The sequence below is a fragment of the Ambystoma mexicanum genome, chromosome 11, assembly GCF_040938575.1.
Source record: "Ambystoma mexicanum isolate Mex_15411 chromosome 11, UKY_AmexF1_1, whole genome shotgun sequence".
NCBI classification, from domain to species: domain Eukaryota; kingdom Metazoa; phylum Chordata; class Amphibia; order Caudata; family Ambystomatidae; genus Ambystoma; species Ambystoma mexicanum.
In genome coordinates this window covers 178,377,994-178,397,685 of record NC_090934.1, presented here as the reverse complement: position 1 = coordinate 178,397,685, position 19,692 = coordinate 178,377,994, and the positions used below count along the sequence as shown (strand labels likewise).

The 19,692-nt window shown below is 45.8% G+C and overlaps 1 protein-coding gene across 4 annotated transcripts in view; it reads left to right on the top strand.

Annotated features, from left to right (window-relative positions):
* LUZP1 (leucine zipper protein 1) overlaps window positions 1-19,692 on the top strand; it is a 455,239-nt gene that overhangs the window by 134,734 nt on the left and 300,813 nt on the right. The window contains exon 1 of one of the 4 annotated variants that reach the window (XM_069622743.1): window positions 5,245-5,361. The exons of 2 other annotated variants lie outside the window; for them this stretch is intronic. The gene's annotated coding sequence lies outside the window, so the exon portion shown is untranslated. Of the gene's footprint in view, window positions 1-5,244; window positions 5,414-19,692 lie in introns of those variants that run through there. One more of the 4 variants, XM_069622742.1, reaches the window with a different exon arrangement.

Here is a 19,692-nt window from a genome sequence, read left to right as displayed (position 1 = left end):
AAGAATGGTAAGGCCAGATGCCTTATTCCGGATAGGCATGGAAGAACCCAATTCGAGTTTAGAACCTGTGCCAATCATATCGGAACAAAGAATTCTGGGCTTGACTTCATTGCAAACCATTGAGGACATCCAAGCTCAAGTAAACAACTTTTTGACTCTTCTGACTTACTGGAATGGAGTCAAAAGGGTCCTCACTACACCGTTAAGGATGATTTACGATTTACCCTACTTCCAAGAGCGGTTATTTCTGCCAAGTAAAGAATTGCAGGAACTTGTCATTACCCGTCATCATGAATCATTAATGGAAGGACACCCCGGTATCGCGAAAACAGAAGAAAAGATCAAACGCCACTTCTGGTGGCCTTCTTGGAGAAAAGACATTAAGTCATTTGTGTTGTCTTGCGGAATCTGTGCCCAAAATAAGAGTCAAAAGAAAAGGCCAGCCGGCCTACTTCAACCTTTGGACATTCCACCAGCACCTTGGCACACCTTGTCAATGGACTTTATAACTGACCTGCCTCCTTGTGGTGGTTACAACACGATTCTCGTAATAGTGGATCTATTCTCCAAAATAGCCCATTTTATCCCTTTAAAAGGATTGCCGTCAGCTTCCACCTTGGCCAAGGAATTTATGGAAAATATAGTGCGGTTACATGGTTTCCCTTCCATATTAGTCTCAGACCGTGGAAGTCAATTTATCTCCCACTTTTGGAAGAAATGTTGCCAACTAGCACAAATAGACGTGCGGTTATCCACCAGCCACCACCCCCAGACCGACGGACAAACCGAGAGAACCAATCAGACTCTCGAGCAATATCTGCAGTGCATGTTACACCAATCCGAGTTAAATTGGAAAGACATCCTTTGGATTGCAGAATATGCATACAACAATTCAGTGCATTCTGGAACCGGACAGACTCCTTTTTATACCCTGTATGGTCACCATCCTCGGACCTCTGACCTAGATCCACCTCTGACCCTGGAGATGCCTGCAGTAAATCACCTACATTCCACAATAACCCAAGCCTTCAAAGAAGCTACAACCCACTTACAGCAAGCCAAGAAAAAGTATAAAGAAAACGCTGATTTGCACCGAAGTAAAACTCCTCCTTACCAAGTAGGAGATCAGGTATGGCTAGCAACTAAACATCTACCCCTCAAGGGTCAGCGAACTTTTAATCCCAGATTCATTGGGCCTTACCCCATCAAAGCTATTATCAACCCAGTGGCCTTTAAACTCGATTTACCATCCAACATGCGGATTCATCCCGTTTTTCACACATCTCTTCTAAAACCAGTACAACCTGGAACCAGACTGTCTGAGCCCCCAGGCCCTGTCCAAATTGATGGAGAATTAGAATTCGAAGTGAAAGACATTTTAGATTCCAAGATAGTTAAGTCGAAACTCTTCTATCTTGTTGATTGGAAAGGATATGGACCTCAGGAAAGATCTTGGGAACCCAGTAACTATGCTCACGCACCACGATTAATCCAAAGATTCCATCGAAGATTCCCGCACAAACCAAAACCCCCGGAGGAAAAGACCTTGGGAGGGGCCTTGAGGGGGGGTACTGTCATGATGCCTACCTCTAAGGAGCCAGGCCGGGCCCAGCAACCCCAGAGGCAGACATCATTTTCCCCAGGGAAGTCTCAGCGGGCCCAAGTTGGGGCCCTTTGGACTCAGTCCTGGCGCCTTAGGCGCCAGGCTCATAGCGGACCCCAGTCCTGGCGCCTTAGGCGCCAGGCTCATAGAAGAGGATATGTGTTTAATTGCTTGGGTGCACACTTACCTGATGCAGACCTTGCTGCTTCATCCAGGCCCTCTAGAGGCCTGAATGGGACTACTTTACCTGTAGGACTACTTCACCACCCGGGTGTGGTCGGGGAAGGATACATACCTGATTGGTGGAAGGATACATACCAGGAACTTCTTCCAAGGCTATTTAAACCCCACCCGAACAGCCATACGTGCTTCGCGTTGTTCTGCACCTAGCAGCTGGATGCTCACCGTGTCAGCTCCTGCATCCTGACTTCAGCCACGCCTGCCAGCACCCTGGGACACCTGCAAGGGGAGAAAGGAAGAGAATAGGAGAAGAAAAGCCCTTACCTGCTAAATCTGCATCCCGGAGTCATTTCTCCAACGGCCCTGAAAAGGAAGACATCATTTTAAAGGCATTTCGTTTCGATCGCTGCAGCGCTGCATTTTACTCACCTTGGCAAGGCGCTTCCATCTTCAGCAGCGATCTTCCGGATTCAGCTACGCCCCGGCGCCTAGAGGAAAAAAGACGAGAACAAAGGTGAGAGGGAGAAAAGGAATAAGGAAAGCTCAGTTTCCTTTGAAGTCTTACCTGTTGGATTATTCCCACTGCATTTCGGGTCCTGCCGCTTCCTGGCATCTCCGGACCCCGGCCCCTATGGGGAAAAAAGACGAAGACATTGAATGAGCGAATGCAAAGACATTACCTGAGCGCTCATCCAGAACTGTTTCACTTCGGGTCGGCGCCATATCTCCGGCACTCCGAACCCCGGCCCCTAAGGGGAAAAAGACATAAGCATTAGCGCTTGCTGCAATTAGACAACAAACATTATTATTAAGCTTGAACTTTTGAACAGAACTTTTACAGCGCCTTACCTGAACAGTCAAGCTTACCTGAACTCTCCTCAATCCAGTGAAGTAACTGGGTTTCAACGCGCCCCTGCATCAGAAGCAGGATGGGAGAGCTCATCCTTCCAAACCCTAAGGCAGTGGTCTTCAAACTTTTTTGGCCAGGGCCCCCCTGAGCAAAATTTGGGCAGGTCGGGACCCCCCAGAAATGCCAAATGGACAGTATATATTGCGCGCCGTCACCTGCTCCCATCAAAGTCGCTGGGCTCCCTCATCCCACTCCTACCCAGTCGCTGGTCTCTCCCCACCCCATCACACACCCAGGGCTCTCCCCACTCTGCTCCCATCACTATCCCATGGTTCCCGCCCATTGTGCTCCCACCATAGTCCCTCGGTTCCCCCATCCCGTTCCCAACACAGTCTGAGGGCCAGTGGCGGCTAGTGAATCTTTTTTAAGTGGAGGGGCATTAAGGGGAGGTTCGGGGGGGGTTTCCCCCTGTGAATTTTTTTTAAATAATAGGTTAAAATGTTGCATTGTAGAGCATACTTTTAACAAAAAATGGGTAAATAGCCAAACAGTTTGCAATTGTTGCTGGGAGTCCAGGGGGCAGGCATTGATATTTTATTTCTATCGCGCTCGTACACAAGTGTTTCAGAGCGTGACAAGGCAAGGGAGGGGAACAGAGGAGAATAAAACAGCGATCTTACTAGGCCCAGTGACATTGAGAATGCGCAAGTGTGAGGGGAAAAGTGCATGGAAGGGGGGAGAAGTGGAAAGTGCGAAGCAGAGGAGAAACAGATAAATAACAATAAATAAATAATAAAGGCAACAAACAGTGGTAGTGCAGCCAGCAATTTGCAAGTGCTACGTTTAAGGCAGCAGACAGGGTAGGTCTGATAAATGCAGGAAGAAAGATGGTTCTCCTCAAGTTTTAGAGTGGCAGGGCGCTGTTCCAGAGGGAGGCCCCAGCCGAAGACGGAGATCTACCCCCAGCTCGTTTCTTTGATAAACGACTGACCCTGAGGGAGTTGGAGGTAGAGGAGTGAAGAGCTCGAGAGGGGAGGTATTTGCGGAGGAATAGCTGAAGGTATGTTGGACCCAGGCCCCAGAAAGCCTTGTGGACAAGGCAGAGGGTTTTGAATGATAGATGTCCGGTAAAAAGATACCATCCCTGTCCCCTGGGCCCCACTGGTCCTAACACAATGAACATGATTATGTGTATATGCAAGGCGCTGCACATTCATACAGCAATCACTCTATCATTCACATGAGCATCCATCACCATACACTCACTCATAACGCATCCATACACATGTTTAAATAAAAACAATGAACATAAACGTACCTTCTGCATTGGCCTGTGTGTGGGTGCTGAAACGGCCTGCTCCAGCTGCTCTGTCCGTATGTGCGAGGAGGCGCAGGAGCTCCCCCTCGGACATACAGACATGCAGTGCCCCAGCCAGCATTTCCAATGAGCTATGCAATGCTGGCGAAGCAAAACGCCCCAGCACTTGCATGGCTCAGTGAGCATGTGCGGCTGGGGAACTAAACTGAACTGTCAAAGGGAAACAGTGTTTCCCTTTGACAGTTCAGCCAGCCCAGGAGCACTCCATTAGCTGGATAAAGCAGCTGAGGGAGTGCTCACTGTTTCACTGGGCTGGCTCCTTAGCTCCTCCATAATGGGTGATGGGCCACTGGGTGGGCGCCTCTTGCCATTATGGATGAGCCGCCAGGCTCGGACAGGCCTATAGGGCAATGCCTGTACCAAAAATGTAAAATGCTAGTTTGGGCCAATCAAAATGGGCCACCATTTTGGCCAATGTGGACCATTTTGATGAGTTACTTAACTATGCAGTTAGTAATGTTGACCATTGTTGCTGAATATATCACAATTTACTTACATTTTAACACAAAGCACCCCTTTGGGTACTATTGAAACAGTGGGCTTCATAACTACTCTGGCGGTAGCTGTGCCGGTAAAACCGGCACGGCTGCCACTGGAGTTGCATCCGGGTCTGGCACCCGCGAATGGGCAATTACTAGGTCATGCCGAGTTAGGCGGACATGATAATTGCCCTTTCGAAGGTGCCGGTAGATCTCCATTCCCATTTGAGCCCCATATGGCTCAAATGGGAATAGGGAGCTCGGATGCACCGGCACCGTTAATAACGGTGCCGGTGCATCCGACGAGCTGAGGTCAGACCTGGCGGGGGCTGTCAAGCACCCACGAGCACAACTCTTACTATGGCGGAACGGTAGCAACGGTGCCGGTAGCTTACCAGCACCGTTGTTACTGGTCCGCCATAGTAGTAATGAGGCCCAGTCTGTGACTAAAGGAATGAATATCCATTTACAACTTTGGGCCACTTTTTCATTGTTGCCTGAGACAGTTTCATGCTTCAGCCCGCCCATGTGGGCCACCCCTGCCCATTTCTTCCAATCTAAAAAAAAAAAAAAACTTTTTTCATGCTGAGCTCTCAGGGCCCCCCTGGGATGCACCCGCGGACCCCTAGGGGGTCGCGACCCACAGTTTGAATACCACTGCCCTAAGGTGAGGCTTCACGGGGAATCGTGGAGGAGGTATTGTGGAGGGTTGGAAGGGAGTGGGAGGCTTGAGCATTGTTCCACAGTTGGTAATACTCCCTTTTCACGCACAGGAGGGTATCCAACGAGCCAGGGAAGCCAGAATAGAGGGGCCCTTCCTGTCCATCTTCAGAGTTCTGCACCTTCGACGCCGCGCCTCCGTGGGAACCAGGTGAGCGTTACACCTGTCTGCTCCCTGTCTGCTACCAGAACGCTACTTTGAGGTATCTTGCCACCTCTTGATTTGATCTTCTGGATGGTGCAATGTCACTCTACCTTGAAATCTTAACTTCCATAAACACTCCTTCATAACTATGGGTGCACTCCCTACTCTGGACACACCACTACCCTCTTCTGCCTCAGCCTCCTTCTCTGCCTGTCCCCCATGGTTAGAATTTGGATTACACTGCATATTCACACTAACCCCTAGATTCTGTAAATGGCCTTTTTCTTTTATTTATTTATTTATTTATTTGCATTTTTAAAGCGCACAGCTGCCCACAGGCGTCGTGGCGCTGTTACAAGAAGATTTACTTAACACAGCCGAGTATCATGAAAGGCAGTGGACATGGTTACAGACATGGTTGACGGTACGAGGTTACATGGGAACAGTGAGCTTTGTACAGCAGTATACAGAAATTATTTGCATTGCAGTAGAGTTCACTTAAACAAGGTGGTTTTCAGTGCTTTTCTAAAGGCACTGAGGGATGTTTCCGCTCTCAGTTTGGGTGGTAGGGAGTTCCATGCTTTTGGCGCTAGGGCTTAGAAGCTCGAGCCTCCAGCTTTAACTCTGTTGAAGTTAGGGACTAAGAGTTGGTTTGCGTACAGGTCCCTTTTGGGCCTGATTGTTTGGACTGGTTGGATCAGATCAGTAAGGTAGCTGGGGGCAGATTGGGATATGCATCTGTGGGTAATGGTTAGGGTCTTGAACTGGATGCGCTCTTTAACTAGGAGCCAGTGGGCATTTTGTCTTGCTAGGGAGATGTGTTCCCTCTTGGGAATATTGAGGGCAGCTCTCAGGGCATTGTTCTGTGTGATTTGGAGTCTATTAATGTTTTTAGCAGAGGTGCCTAATAGGAGGATGTTGCAGTAGTCCAATTTGGCACCTATGTTGGCCCTGGCTATGTTGAGGCAGTTTGTAGTGGATAGGTGAGGTTTTACGGCATTAATTATTTGGCTGCATTTTCATGCATTGAACTACTTTGAATTTAGTTGTTTCATGCATTGAGCTACTTTGAATGTAGCTGTGTCTCATGCATTGAGCTACTTTGAATTAGCTGTTTCATGCATTGAGCTTAATGCAATCATCTTTATTGCCCAACCCTACCCCTCTCTCTATCCGTTCTCTAACCCCCTCCTTTGGTTGCCTGTTTGCCTGCCTGTTGTATCTCACCCCCTTGTTTGAGATGTCTGCCTACTTGAATCCCTCTTCTTGCTGTCGCCCCTCTCTGCCCCCCTCCCTTCCTTGTATCCTTAGCACTTACTCTATCTGAAAGGTTGCCTCACCTGTATGATAGTAGCTTGTTTGTCCCCCCTCCCTCGCCCTCATTTTATTTCTCCTCCCTCTCCCCCCCAGCACTATCTGAAATGTTTTGGGCCTAGTACAATAGTCGCTTGTTCTGTTCTTCTCCTTCGCCCTGTACCCCAAAGCCCCCACTCTTGTTAAATTCCGGCACTACCTCAATTGTCGTCAGGCATAGTAATGTAGCTGCTTGTCCGTCTCATTCTCCTTCCCACCCCTCCTTATCGTTGTCAAAAGCTCTTGAACTCTCTGAAATGTCACAAGGCTGATTACGATAGTTAATTTCACATTATGAATATATCAATGTCATTGTATTCTCCCTTGTTCCCTACCTGCCTTTTAGCGCTTTGAAACACATTATGTAAAGGCGCTATATAAATAAACTATCAATCAATCAAAGTCCAGGGACACTTCCAAGGCTTCCAAGCTGTGGATCCGTGAGCACGGTTCGAGACTGGTTTTTCCCAGTGGTCCAAGGGTCAAAGTACCAATGACAGTCTTCTGAGATCAGGCATATTACAAACCAGTGTTACATTTGAAAATAATAAACAGAAGATGTGTACTAGTGAACATTTTTAAAAATTGGACTAAGTTGCGCATTTACTTCAACTGGGGGGTGTCTATCTGTATTTCCAAACCAGTATTAGAGGGGTGTCCAATTTTCCTGCTCAAGATGCCGGTTTTTGTTTCCTTAGACCGGGTTACTCGGATTGAGTGATTATTTTTTTTAAAAGAATTCCAAAAGGAGAGATGAAGTCTCTCAGTACTGACCGTCTTAGGGACTAGGTAGTTTCCACACAAAAATGAGCAAAACAGGCAAGGGAAGTAAAGCAGAAGCTTTACTGACCTACACAATTCAGGACAGGGTTAGATAATAAGCAAACAGACTGGGGGTCTCAAAGAAATCTATGCAGGGAAAGGAGCAAAAAGAAAATCTTCCCCAAGGACCGCTAATGGATAAATAAGCTGTTCATCAATCAAATCAATCCCCTTCATCTTCTATTTGATCAGACGAAATGTTAATATGGTAAATTCCATTGTTTAGGATCTCAGTGAGGCAGTCAACCCATCCTGAGATTTTAATTTAACCCATTCATTACTGCGCTGTCTAAAATGTGAAATTGGTCCCACACCTCATCTAGGATGAGGCTCATGGCTGGAGCAAACATATTTCTGAACTTAGTTGGTCTGGTCAATTATGCATTTCCCGAAAAACCTGCCATTTGCCGCTCCTAATTTTCTGCTACAAAAAACCTGTCTTAGTATACAATCTTTAACCTGACAGCTGAGAGAAATGATGAGCGTGCCCTTTTTTCAAAGGTGCTCATTTTGGTCAAGCAGTGCAAGAGAAATACTGACTCTGTTGTCTGTTGGTCACCAAGATGCAAAGCCTGCATGCAGTTTACCCTTAACACCGACGCCTATCTATGAGAGGTGTTTTAAAGTAACTTTTGCCAAACGGAGAGAGAAGCAGTTCTTTGAGACCCATGTGTCCTCATCACATCCCCCTCTATGGGCCTACAACCATTCTTTCTCTTACATAGGCCCATGTTATTGAATAGGTACTTAAGAGGCAGGACCTTTTGTGAAGCTGTGTGGTGATAGCCGGAATAATCCTCCAAACTCTGTTGTACACCTCCAGGATTGTAGACATGTCACAGAAGCCCTATAAATGTACAATTGTACACAGTTTGTGAAGGTAGCATTCAGTTTGTTTATGAAGTGCAACTATTTGGCGGCACAGTAGCCCTAGCTACATCTCAGAAGACAGGTCCCCCAAATGCCTTGTCTGCTCTGTGGCTCACTGAGTGCTTAACTTCTTTTATAGGCACTGTTCTATAACGCAGACAGTTTTCTGGTGCAGAAATGCTTTCTTTTTGCACCAGAAAATTGCAATCAGTGGCTCTGAGCTGGAGGTGAACTTCCTGCAATGGCTACTGGGTGCTGTGTTGCTCTATTCTACTCCCAGTTCTGGTAGAATTTATTTTATGCTTTTTTTAAAACCACCATAACCCTTATGGGATAAGCAGAACTATAAAATATAACTATGGAACACTGACCATGTGAAATTAACCCAACTGTGGGAAAGTAACCGATCAAGAAGCTCAGAAAACCATGACTACATGTTCATCCAGAGAACTTGGAGTGATGAGGCACAAAAAAAAGTAATTGCTGACAGATTAGATCTCTTGGCCAGAAAAGAAGGATGCCGACTAAAGGGCGTTTTTATAAATTCGACTTTATCAGATTGAAGTGTTTTAGGGTCTTTGAAAGAGTTCCAAAGAACACCAGGAATTTTACTTTTTATCTTAGTCATAAGTATGAATTCCGGCCAAACATGTGAAATGCATTTAAACTGCAAAGATCCTTTTGTTATAATGAGATTCTAGTATGCTTTTAAGGTAATTAATTTCCACAAACCGAATTATCCCCAGCATTACTTTGGCTGACCGGCGGGACATGAGATGCTCAAGAACTAAAGGTTCAAACTTTGCTTATTTACAAATGGGAAGTGGCAAAGTTTTTGCCTATTGGGGAATAAGAGTTAAGCTACAATGGAACAGGGATTCCCTCCTTGGGACCAGCCTGAATTAAGGGGCAGCGTGGGTCAAATAGTATTGTGTGGGTTTTTCTTGTGGAGATGCTGATGGTGCCCCCCTGCCCCCTTTTTCTCAGTTCTCTTCACTCAGCACAGTCTCAGGGAACCAGGTTGAGATAAACGACTACAACAGAATCGTAGGTCCCACTTTAAGACTGATCTGAATGAAGTGTCAGGATTGAGTAAATATTAGTATTGTGGTTTCTTTTTGACTGGAATTCTGATCTTCCCCCAGCTGCTCTGTACATAACAAAGGCATGCGGATAAAGTGCCTGGCTGCGTATTGTCCACATTTGACACAAGTATCCAGTGCCCAGCTGCTTCTTTGCCACAGGTCTTCACAGGAATAGAATGCCCTGCTCACGATTAGTAATCAGCAGCAGAAGGATAATGCCTGTCCCATTTCTTCCTGATTGTCTGTTATAGGGCCTCATTACACCATAAGGGACATAGCACCTTTCCCATGACTGGGTTATGGTGCCCAAGGGAGGCCAAACCTCTTCACTCTTCAGTAAGATTTGTAGTACTTGTCAGGATCCTCAGGGGGCCTAGCTCCAAGGGACTTCCTTGATCTTGTTTCACAGATGCTTCCAAGGTCCACGCTCAGGCTTTCCTGCCCTGTGGCAGGTGTGTGTGTTGTAGCCCCCGCCCCTTTTAAAAAAACAAAAGACAAAACAAAAACATGTTGAACTATATCGCTTGGTTGAAGTCGTTGATGAAACTGAAATGTTTAAATAGCGAATCATACATGTGTAACCTACCAGATAGAAGACTGAATATACCTTTCTAATTCTTAGAGTTTAATTTCACCCTGTCCTTTGTAATGTGTTCCTGTTTGTCTAGAATTAGGTTGTGATCTATATCTAGTGGTATGATATATGGCTCATGCCGTTGATTATTGGACTACAGTGTTGGGACAGTGGCATGTTCCTAAATTGATTAGAACTACATTGAAACAGCAATGAAAAGAAGCACAAAGATATCACTCTATTTATGCAGAGGGCATGAGGGCAAATATAGTGGGCAAAGGAGAAGGTGCACCCTACTGAAAACAACAATTTGAAAAAGATCGTCTTTGAGAGGCAGCACTGTCACATGTGGCTCTTACACTTATTATGTGTGTCATTACTTATGCTATTAACCAAGTCCTTGTTTGATATATGCTTTATTAACTAAGCTCTTTCACATGTACTCTTCGCCCGCGGTTAAAGCATTACTTAATTTTGATGTTTGCAGTCGTTCACAATCACCTATAAGCTGTTGTCTTTAAGATATTTTTCAAATTGTTGTTTTCAGTAGGATGCTTTCTCTCTTTTTTACCTACTAGAACTTAAAATTGATCTGCACTCATTGGGCAATAATTTGCTAACCCCCCATCGCCACCATCTATAAGGCATGGGCCTTTACCAAGAGGGCTGAGCAACCGCGTTCTGGCAAGGTTCCATGGAATCTACACAGTGTGAGAAACCTGTGGGTGTTCTCACATTTCGGCCTCGAGGATCCTTCAGGTGGCCAGGGGAGGACCATCGCTTTGGATCTCAACCCTGTGGCGGACAAGTGAAAGAGGATCACCTAGGTAGGGGATCCTGGGGGAACAGACTTCGGAAGCCCTCAGACAAGACACAGTATCCTACCAGTACAAGAGATGACTGGTATATCTCTGAAGTCTTCCTAGGGTATTCTGGTCTCTCTTCTTCAAACCCTATATAGATCTCCAACCAAAGCAGAAGGAAAAGGAAAGTATAAGAACAAAGGGGGTCAGAACCTTTTCTTTACTTGTGATACTGATTCATCGCCCTCCCTCAGCTTTCATGGATTGTTGTAAAGACCCGCCCTTTCCTTCCCTATTACCATTATTTAGTGGTAAAACAGGGAAAGGGGATCTAAACACAGTATATAAATGCAAGACATGGTATTCCCCCTCTTCCAATTTTCAATCGCCTTGCTCTCCTTCAGCATTTATGGGGTGCTGTCACTCTTCCCCCGTTCCCCTTCCCCCATTTCCAGTACTTACTGAGATGAGGAAGAGGTATCTGCGAGTAATGCGGATCCCCTATGAGAACTATTCATATAGTACTGAGAGGATGACGACTAGGTAGGCACACTGCAATACACTACTGGGATCTACTGAGGTTAGGCAGAGTCAGGCAGTTAAATCCAACTATGCACCGCTGAACCCTATTGAAACATGACCATGGTATAAAAGGTGGAGCTTTGTCAAAGTAAGGGAGCGAGTTGTGGGAGCAGGTAGCTGCAGCTGAGCAACCCAAGAAGTCAAGAGTCATCTGGTGGAGAACGGAACGCTGGGTTACTGAACCGCTGCATAGTGAAGGATTGGGGGGGGGCGTTGTGCGGGAGCAGCGTCTCAAAGGAGAGGGTATCTCGAAAAGAGCCTTGAAGGGTGTGCTCCACCCTGTTAATGGCGTTAAGAATGCTTGTTCCCCTAGGCATGGTGAAGGAGCCCAGGAGTGTCGCAGTGGAAGGGGGGGATACCCTGAACTCATCTGTGAGAAAAGAACATTGTGAAAAGCATTGTGCAAACCTGTGAGTTTCTGTATGAGTGAGAAACCCGGTGCGCGTGTACAACTCAAACAAAGTGACATGCAGGCGGCACGTTGGTGAAGGCTCCAGTGAAGGGGGCGAACGAATGAACATAAACTTGCCAGTAATATGAAACAAGGTAGCAGCGTACAAGCAGCACTATACCTAATAACTTGAAAGCAGTATGAGATAAAGTAGCAGCATGCAAGCAAAATTTTCCCAGACGTTCCTGAAGGAGGAGCGAATAAATGAAAGGCAAAAAGGATTAAGTGAAACTAAGTCTCAGATTGGTCACGCATAGGAAGTATGCATTCTCAAAAGACTCTGATATGTATCCTTGTTGAAACCAGAAGAGGGAAATAGTGAATACTGTTCAGGAAGCAGCGGAAGGGTAGCCACATGAAGAGTGAAGTGGGAGTAAAATCCCAAAAGTGTTGAAAGGTTGTGTGAACCAAATCGAGAAAGAAGCCAAGATGAATGTTGTCTGAAGTAAGGGGCATGCTAAGAACTCCATCCACCTAGTTGCGTGACCTGTAGTGGGTGGACTGTGCCGTCTAATAACTGCGCCATGACGAAAGACACTTTTATCTCAGGGGGCGGGGGGAGGGGCTTGGGGGGCGGATGAGCCCTGAGAAGTTGAGAAATCTGTGGAAACGGAGGGGTTTGAGTTTGGGGAAGGGGACCCTGAGAGGCCTATAGATCTGTAAGAGTTAAGACGCTTGGGGAAGGGAAACCCCAAAGAGACCTAGTTAACTTTGTGAACTGACTTACTTTGAAACAAAGGGAACAGTGCCTTGGGAGTCTAGGTCACTTTTGTGAGTTGAGTTACTTTAAACTGGCAGAGCAAAATTTGAGAAGAAGGCCACCTGAATCCAGCCATTTTTCTTCTTTTGGAACACTATTTTTCTTTTGGTTATCCATACGCATCATTTGCTTAGATGTGAGGGTAAGCATAGGTTCGACACAGACAGACTTTGTTTTTGAATTTACGAACATAGACGAACCTTAGAAGCATCAGTTTAGGGAAAACCCCAAGTATAGAGATGGGGCAAGATAGATGTTACACCAACCCTAAGAGTTTAAAGAAAAGTTATCGAACTGTACTCCTTGTGTCTGTCATCTCTTGATACTATGCCTGTCTCACAACAGCCAAAATGATTTCTGTCCTTGTAGAACATTACTCCTACACCTGCAGGCTCTTGCCCACAAATATTTCTTCACGCTTCTGCAAAGACTGTAGGAGGGCAAAAAGCAGGAAACTGGCATTTCCCTGCTATGTACCCTGTTTCTGGATACCAATGTAGATGAGACTGGCCCCCTTCATCCTACGCTTCAAGAGGGCCTTCTAGATCCTACTCTTCACAGAACATCTTGACAATCGCTGATTAATTCACTCATGCTTAATTCTGCCTCTCTAGACTTCCCACAGTGCCATCCTCCACCTTTCCCCCACCAGCTTCTCTGTTAATCCTGTGGGTAGCCCTCTGGGTGTGTGCCCGATGTACATCTGTGTTTCGTCCCAGCTAGGATTTTCTTTTCATAACTTACTTACATACATACTTGCACACATAAATAGTCTACCTCAAAATGTGGCTGATGACGTTTCCTGATCATGTACAGTTCCCTTCCTAGTTGTAGATGTTAATTATGTACATTTAAAAATATTTGCTTAATGATGCCTGTTTAAGTATTGTATCCTTTTTGAAAGGAACAAAGTGCATGAGTTGCAGTTTAGCAGAAAAGGGTCTACAGTTTTGCATTTTCATTGGAAGTTAAAATATGCATGGTCTTGTAATGATTGATGGCTCAGTCACTTAAATATTTTACTGAACCTTTTTCTCGATGGAATGTATACATAAAGTGATAGATTTTGACGAAAATAAATGTATGTACAAAGCACCAGCCATGATTTTGTAAGGCATGTAGCAAACTGTGTTAGTGATAAGAAAACAAAGATAAGATGGGTGAGACGTAGCACATTTTTGCAGATATGCACAGTATTGATGATTAAACCTTTCCATCATGCCTCTTTGTTCACGTAAGAAATCTTACAAGTTCTGGCTTAGGCTTTTATCCTTCCAATGTTTATAAATTGATTAAAGTTTATCTGGGAAATAATAACACCCGTTAGAGTCTTGACGTACATTAAATCCTGTGTGAAGTGCTCTAACAAATGTGATGTACAAAAGTAGAATCCTTTTTAGTTTTGGCTATTAGGTGGTGTGAGAAACCAGAGGGTGTCATCCTACTATGCAAGATTTTCTGACTTTTCAACTCCCTCCCGCCCCACTACCCCCACCCCCTTTCCATGTAAACACTAAGACGAGGAAGAGAGGGACTGGGAGGCTGAAGATCACTGACAGAAAACAGTCAGGCACAGAAAACGGACCTTTTGACAGCAGACTGTCCCAGTAATGAGGCGAGGCAAAGACAGGTCTTCCTTTCCAACTACTCGCACCCGATTCCACTTAACTCTACCAGGCAGTATAAAAGGTGAAGCAGGAGAACACCGGTTGAGCGAGCTTGGGATGCTGGAAGGTGCCAAGAAGCCAGAGGAAGACCAAGTGAGCTGCAGAGACCCTGGGAGACCTGGAGGAGGTGAAAACCACCCAGACTGGACCTTTGAATACAGGGGATGCTGTGGAGAGGGAACTGTACCTCCAGGAGGAAAAACCAGGGGCAGCTGGGGTCTCCTGGTGGTGCCACAGCAGAGCTCCTCCCTTGGGCCAAGCAGGCGAGACCAGGTCTTTGATGGGTAGGCAGCGAGACCCTGGCCTCACTTCAACATCCCCTTTTTAACTCCTGCAGCTCCCAAAAGAAGAGAGTGCCGGTTTGGGAAGCTATGAAGTGGGAGCAAAAAATAACCAGGTGTATTTTGGGACTCAAAGTCCAAAGAGAATTTATTTGACTAATTGAAGCTAAAAAGAACTTGAAGGTTCAGTGCCTGGCAGAGGGAGACCCTTTGGAACAAGGCCTGGAGCCAGACGAAGGACCCAGCGGAGGTGACGGCGAAATAGTAGCCGGCAGGTTAAACCTGGTCAAAGCCGTCCTGCGTGGCTGAACGAAGCAGGGAGGAACTGTGGCCACTGATGCATCGTCTTTGGCTCTGAGAACAAAATCCGATGATGAAAAGTCTTCACGCAACTGGTGGGTTGAAAAGAAAATGTGCAATACCAGTTTGTGTTGGAAGTGAAGGCTGTGAGCGGCAAGAGTGTTGCAAAGTGAACAATTCATTTGAAATTTTCTAATTGAGAAACCAGAGTAAGTGCCAGATGGCGAGAAGGACTTTTCAATTGTGTAAAAAGATGGCAATTCAGGGATAAGCTGCTGCTGCAGAGTGTTCCGGCGCCCTTAGGGTGAGCCCAGTCGAAGGTCACTGACAAAGGCATCTCTAAGAAAAGAGAGAGTTTGAAGTGGTCATGCAAAGGTCGCAGTAAAATGCCTTTACACAGTGGAAACTCTTCAAACTATTGATACCCCAAAGAAAGTTAGGAGAATCACATGGGTAGGGACTTCCGCGAGAGGTTAACACGTTTGAGCCGGTATGAGGGGAACTTGCGTGAAAGGAAGAGAAGAACCAAAAGGGATCTGAGCTCCACTGAGTGGGATCCGTGATCTGAGCCAGACTGGGGCGGGGCAAGGGGGAATCTGTGATCTGAGGGGGATCCGAGATCTGAGCCCGACTGATGGAGATCACTTGTGTCCTTAAAAGTGATTTGAACCCGGCTGAGGGGTATCTGGGGTGGATCGTGAGTGACCTGAAAAGAATATCCTGCGAACATTGTACAAAAGGAGAATCCGACCGCAACTGAGGGAGATCCCGATATGAAATAGAAAGAGGAAAAGGTTCCAGCTCGGCTGAGGGAGACCTAGAGAAAAGAACGTTGAATCAGTATATTCCTGTGTATGGAATAAGGCATTGAAATATCAATGGACTTGATGACAAATGAAAGGACGCTATGCTGCGAGATAGTGGTGTGCTTTAGAGACTGCCTCCTTATAACAAGAAGTCGGAGTGCGCTACCGGTGTTCCGCTGTTCCCCCTTGTCCCGTGCTGAAAACGTGGGGAAGGGGAAGTTACAGGTCAGCAGTCCTGAACTACCAAGCCCTGTGGGCCTTTCATTTGTTACTCACTGTTTCTTTATACACATCATCATGTCATACCCTTTTGTTCTTTAGAGTAAGGTATGGCAATAGTTATATTAGTATAGGCCATCTTTGTTTTGACACAACACCACTAGGACAGTGTTTTCTTTATTTGATGGTCGTAGCTTGCTCCCATCTGTAGCTTTAGGGTTAGATAGGCGTTTATCAAACCCCTTTGTTGAAATTCAATAAACACCCTTGAACTGTACTTATTGTGTCTGTCATACTTCTGGTACTATGCTTGCCTTACAGTCGAATAAAGTGCCACATATGAGAGTAACTATTGCATTGGAACACAACTAGGGAGAAATGGCATATGCAGAGGTACACTAGGCTTGTAGGTGTTGTTTGATTATTTACCCGCTAATTGACTGGCCATGGCCATGTTAATCCTTAAGGCTATTCCCACACACTTCCTGCCCCTCCCCACCCACAACTTATCCTTCTGTGATATTTGAGGTAGCTAAGCTGTACCATCCAACCTTGTGCTCGAAGTGCCTGCCAGTGTTTTTACAAAGCAGTCTTCTTAGAGGTAATGGGCCTCATTACGACCCAGGCGGTAAGTTACCGCCTGGGTCGTACCTTTACCACCATGGCGTAAACTATGTTTACGCCATGGTGGTTGGCGGACTTACCGCCCCATTCCGAGGTCGGCGGGGCGGTAAGTCCCCAATCCCCATTTACCCTTCTCCATTCCCATTTTTGCCCCATAGGGCATAATAGGAGTGGGGAAGGCGTTAATTACGCCACCGTAAATTACGGTGGCGTAATTAACAACATGGTCCCTTAGCGCCATGGATTTTAACACCTGCTAAAAGCAGGTGTTAAATCCGCCATGGCGCTAAGGGACCTCGGAATCAGGCGGTAAGGGTCGGCGCTGTTTACGCTGCCGTAAAACCCTTACCGCCTGGGTCGTAACGAGGCCCAATGACTTAATTGGAGCTGGAAATGTGCTACTGGTGTAAGACAAATGCCTTAACATCAGCCACTCTCGTTTTTTTGTTAAACTTTATTTACAAAACTATAAAATCACATACATTACAATCCACTCCATAAGACATTTAAAGTACTTGAAACCATCAAAACACATTTATTTTTAAAACAACTAATTACATTGCAGCATATAACCACACATAGCCCCAGCCTAATTCACCACATCCCCCAGTCACCTCCCCAGCCCCTATTTACATAAGTACAGCACCAAGTCTAGTATAGCTGAAGAAATTTACCCCAAATGTTCTCAAATAAACCAGTTTCCCTTCCCTTCTGTAAAGTGTCCTCTCCATAGCCGCCAAGTCATGCATTTCAGTCAACCATGTCTCAATATTCAGAGTCAATACCGACTTCCAGTTCCGCAAAACAATTTTCTTACCGATCATTGCCCCTCAGAACAACCACTTCTTCTGATTCTGAGTAAGATCCTCCAGAAACTCATCACCCCCCAATATCACCATTTTGAAATCCAAAGCAGGTAAACCCTCAATCACCACATCGCACACCCGACCAACCTCACCCCAGAACAACCTCACCAACCTGCAGTCCCACAGCATGTGCTCCAACGTACCTGCCACATGAATACACCTCCAACAATCCAAGCTCTCCGACATCCCCCTACTCGCCATTCTCTCCGGCGTCCAAAAAACCTGATTAAGAATCTTTATCTGTCTCGACTTCTCCGTGAGCCCCAAAGAACATAACTTAACATTTTCACACATCCTGTGCCACGAATCCTCAAATATCCGAACCAATTCTCCTACCCCACTCCTCTCTCAGCAAGTCATTACCATTGTAGTGCGACACAATCTCTCTATAGACTCGACTGGCCAGGCCACCTTCCCTCCCAATCAGTTTCCTAGTAAACAAACGCAGATCAATTTAGTGTCAAAGTCCACAACCCCAATTGCCCGTTTCAGCTTCATATAATCTCAGATCTTAAAATTCTCTATGTCAAAGTGCTGCTGCAATTCCCTTGCAGACATCCAAATACCATTCTCAAACAGATCAGCCCACCACCGCACTCCACCCAAAAACCAATCCGCCCAAAAAAACCACATTTCCATTGATCCGAATAGCAGGATTAAACCACAACGACGCACCAGATTCTCTAAATGCGTCCACACCCAAACATTCACAAATACCTTTCCATGCGCTCCTCAAATTCTCAATCAGCGGATCTTTCCCACACTTCTTTTTTGAAACCGAAGTCAAGACCGCCCGTGGAGTCAACGGTCCAACAAAGCTAGTCTCAGCCTCCACCCACACATCCTGCAATTCATCCACGAACGGAACCAACAAATCAGACATGAAGGCCAAGTGGTAGGCCCTGAAATTAGGAACCCCTAAACCACCCTCATTTAATGGCAGTTGTAATTTCCACAGCTTTAATTTTGGAGGCTTCTTATCCCACAAAAATTCTTGAAGCATCCTGTCCAAATCCTTCCAAAATGAAGATGGTAACACCAAAGGAAGCATACCCAGAACATAACTAATCCTTGGGGCTGAGATCATTTTCAGGGCGTTCACCTTGCCCCACAGCGAGAGATTCAATAAACCCCATCTGTCCAGCTCAACCCTCAACCCACTGCATACTAATTTCATATTCTCTTAGATCAAGTCTCTAACCACAGGAGATAACCACACCCCCAAGTACCGCATCTTATCAGGACACCAACGAAATCCCACGCCCACCATAAATCTCTTGTCCACAAAAGGTGTCAAAGGCATAACCTCCGATTTAGTCCAATTAATCTTAAATCCTGAGCATAGCTGAAAATCAGCCATAATCCCTATAAGCGCTGGGACAGACCTCTCCAGATCATCCAGAGCCAACAGCATATCATCCGCAAACGGTCACATTTTTTGTTTCAAACCCCAACTCGAAAGTCCCACCACCTCATCCGCCTCCCTAATCGCCTCAGCTAATGGTTCTATGGCAATCACAAATAATAGCAGCGACAAAGGGCACCCTTGTCTAGTTCCTCTCTCCAACACAAACCTCCCAGATCGCAAACCATTAGTGTTAACCTCAGCCGTGGGAGCAGCGTACAGCAGCCTAATCCAAGAAACCAATTTCTCACCGAAACCCATCCTTGACAAAACCGAAAAAAGAAAATCCCAATTTATTCTGTCGAAAGCTTTCTCAGCATCCAACGACAACATAGCACAATCTCCCTGACGTCCCTCCGATTATGAAATAGTATTCAATACCTTCCTAATGTTACTAGAGGTCTTCCTACCTTTTACAAATCCAGATTGGTCAACATGAATCCGTGTCGGGAGCAGATTTTCAATCCGAATTGCCAATAAATTTGCCAGAACTTTGTTATCAACATTTAAAAGACTAATAGGTCTATAACTCGCGGACAGAGGATCATCTTTTCCTTTCTTCCGAAAAACAGAAATCCTAGCATGCCTAGTAGAATCTGGTAGGACACCATTATCAAACAACTCCAAATACATGTCTCTTATGAGCCGAAGTGCCGATTGAGGGAGCAATCGATAAAATTCAGCTGGAAACCCATCAGGGCCGTGGGATTTCCCCACATTTAACTTACTAATAGCCTTATCAATTTCCTCAACCGTAACATCCGCCTCCAGTAGCGCTGAATCACGATCACCTATCCTCGAGAGATCCAATCTATCCATCAAAGCTTCACCCCTCCCGTTCACTTCAGGTTCATTCTTGTAGAGATTCA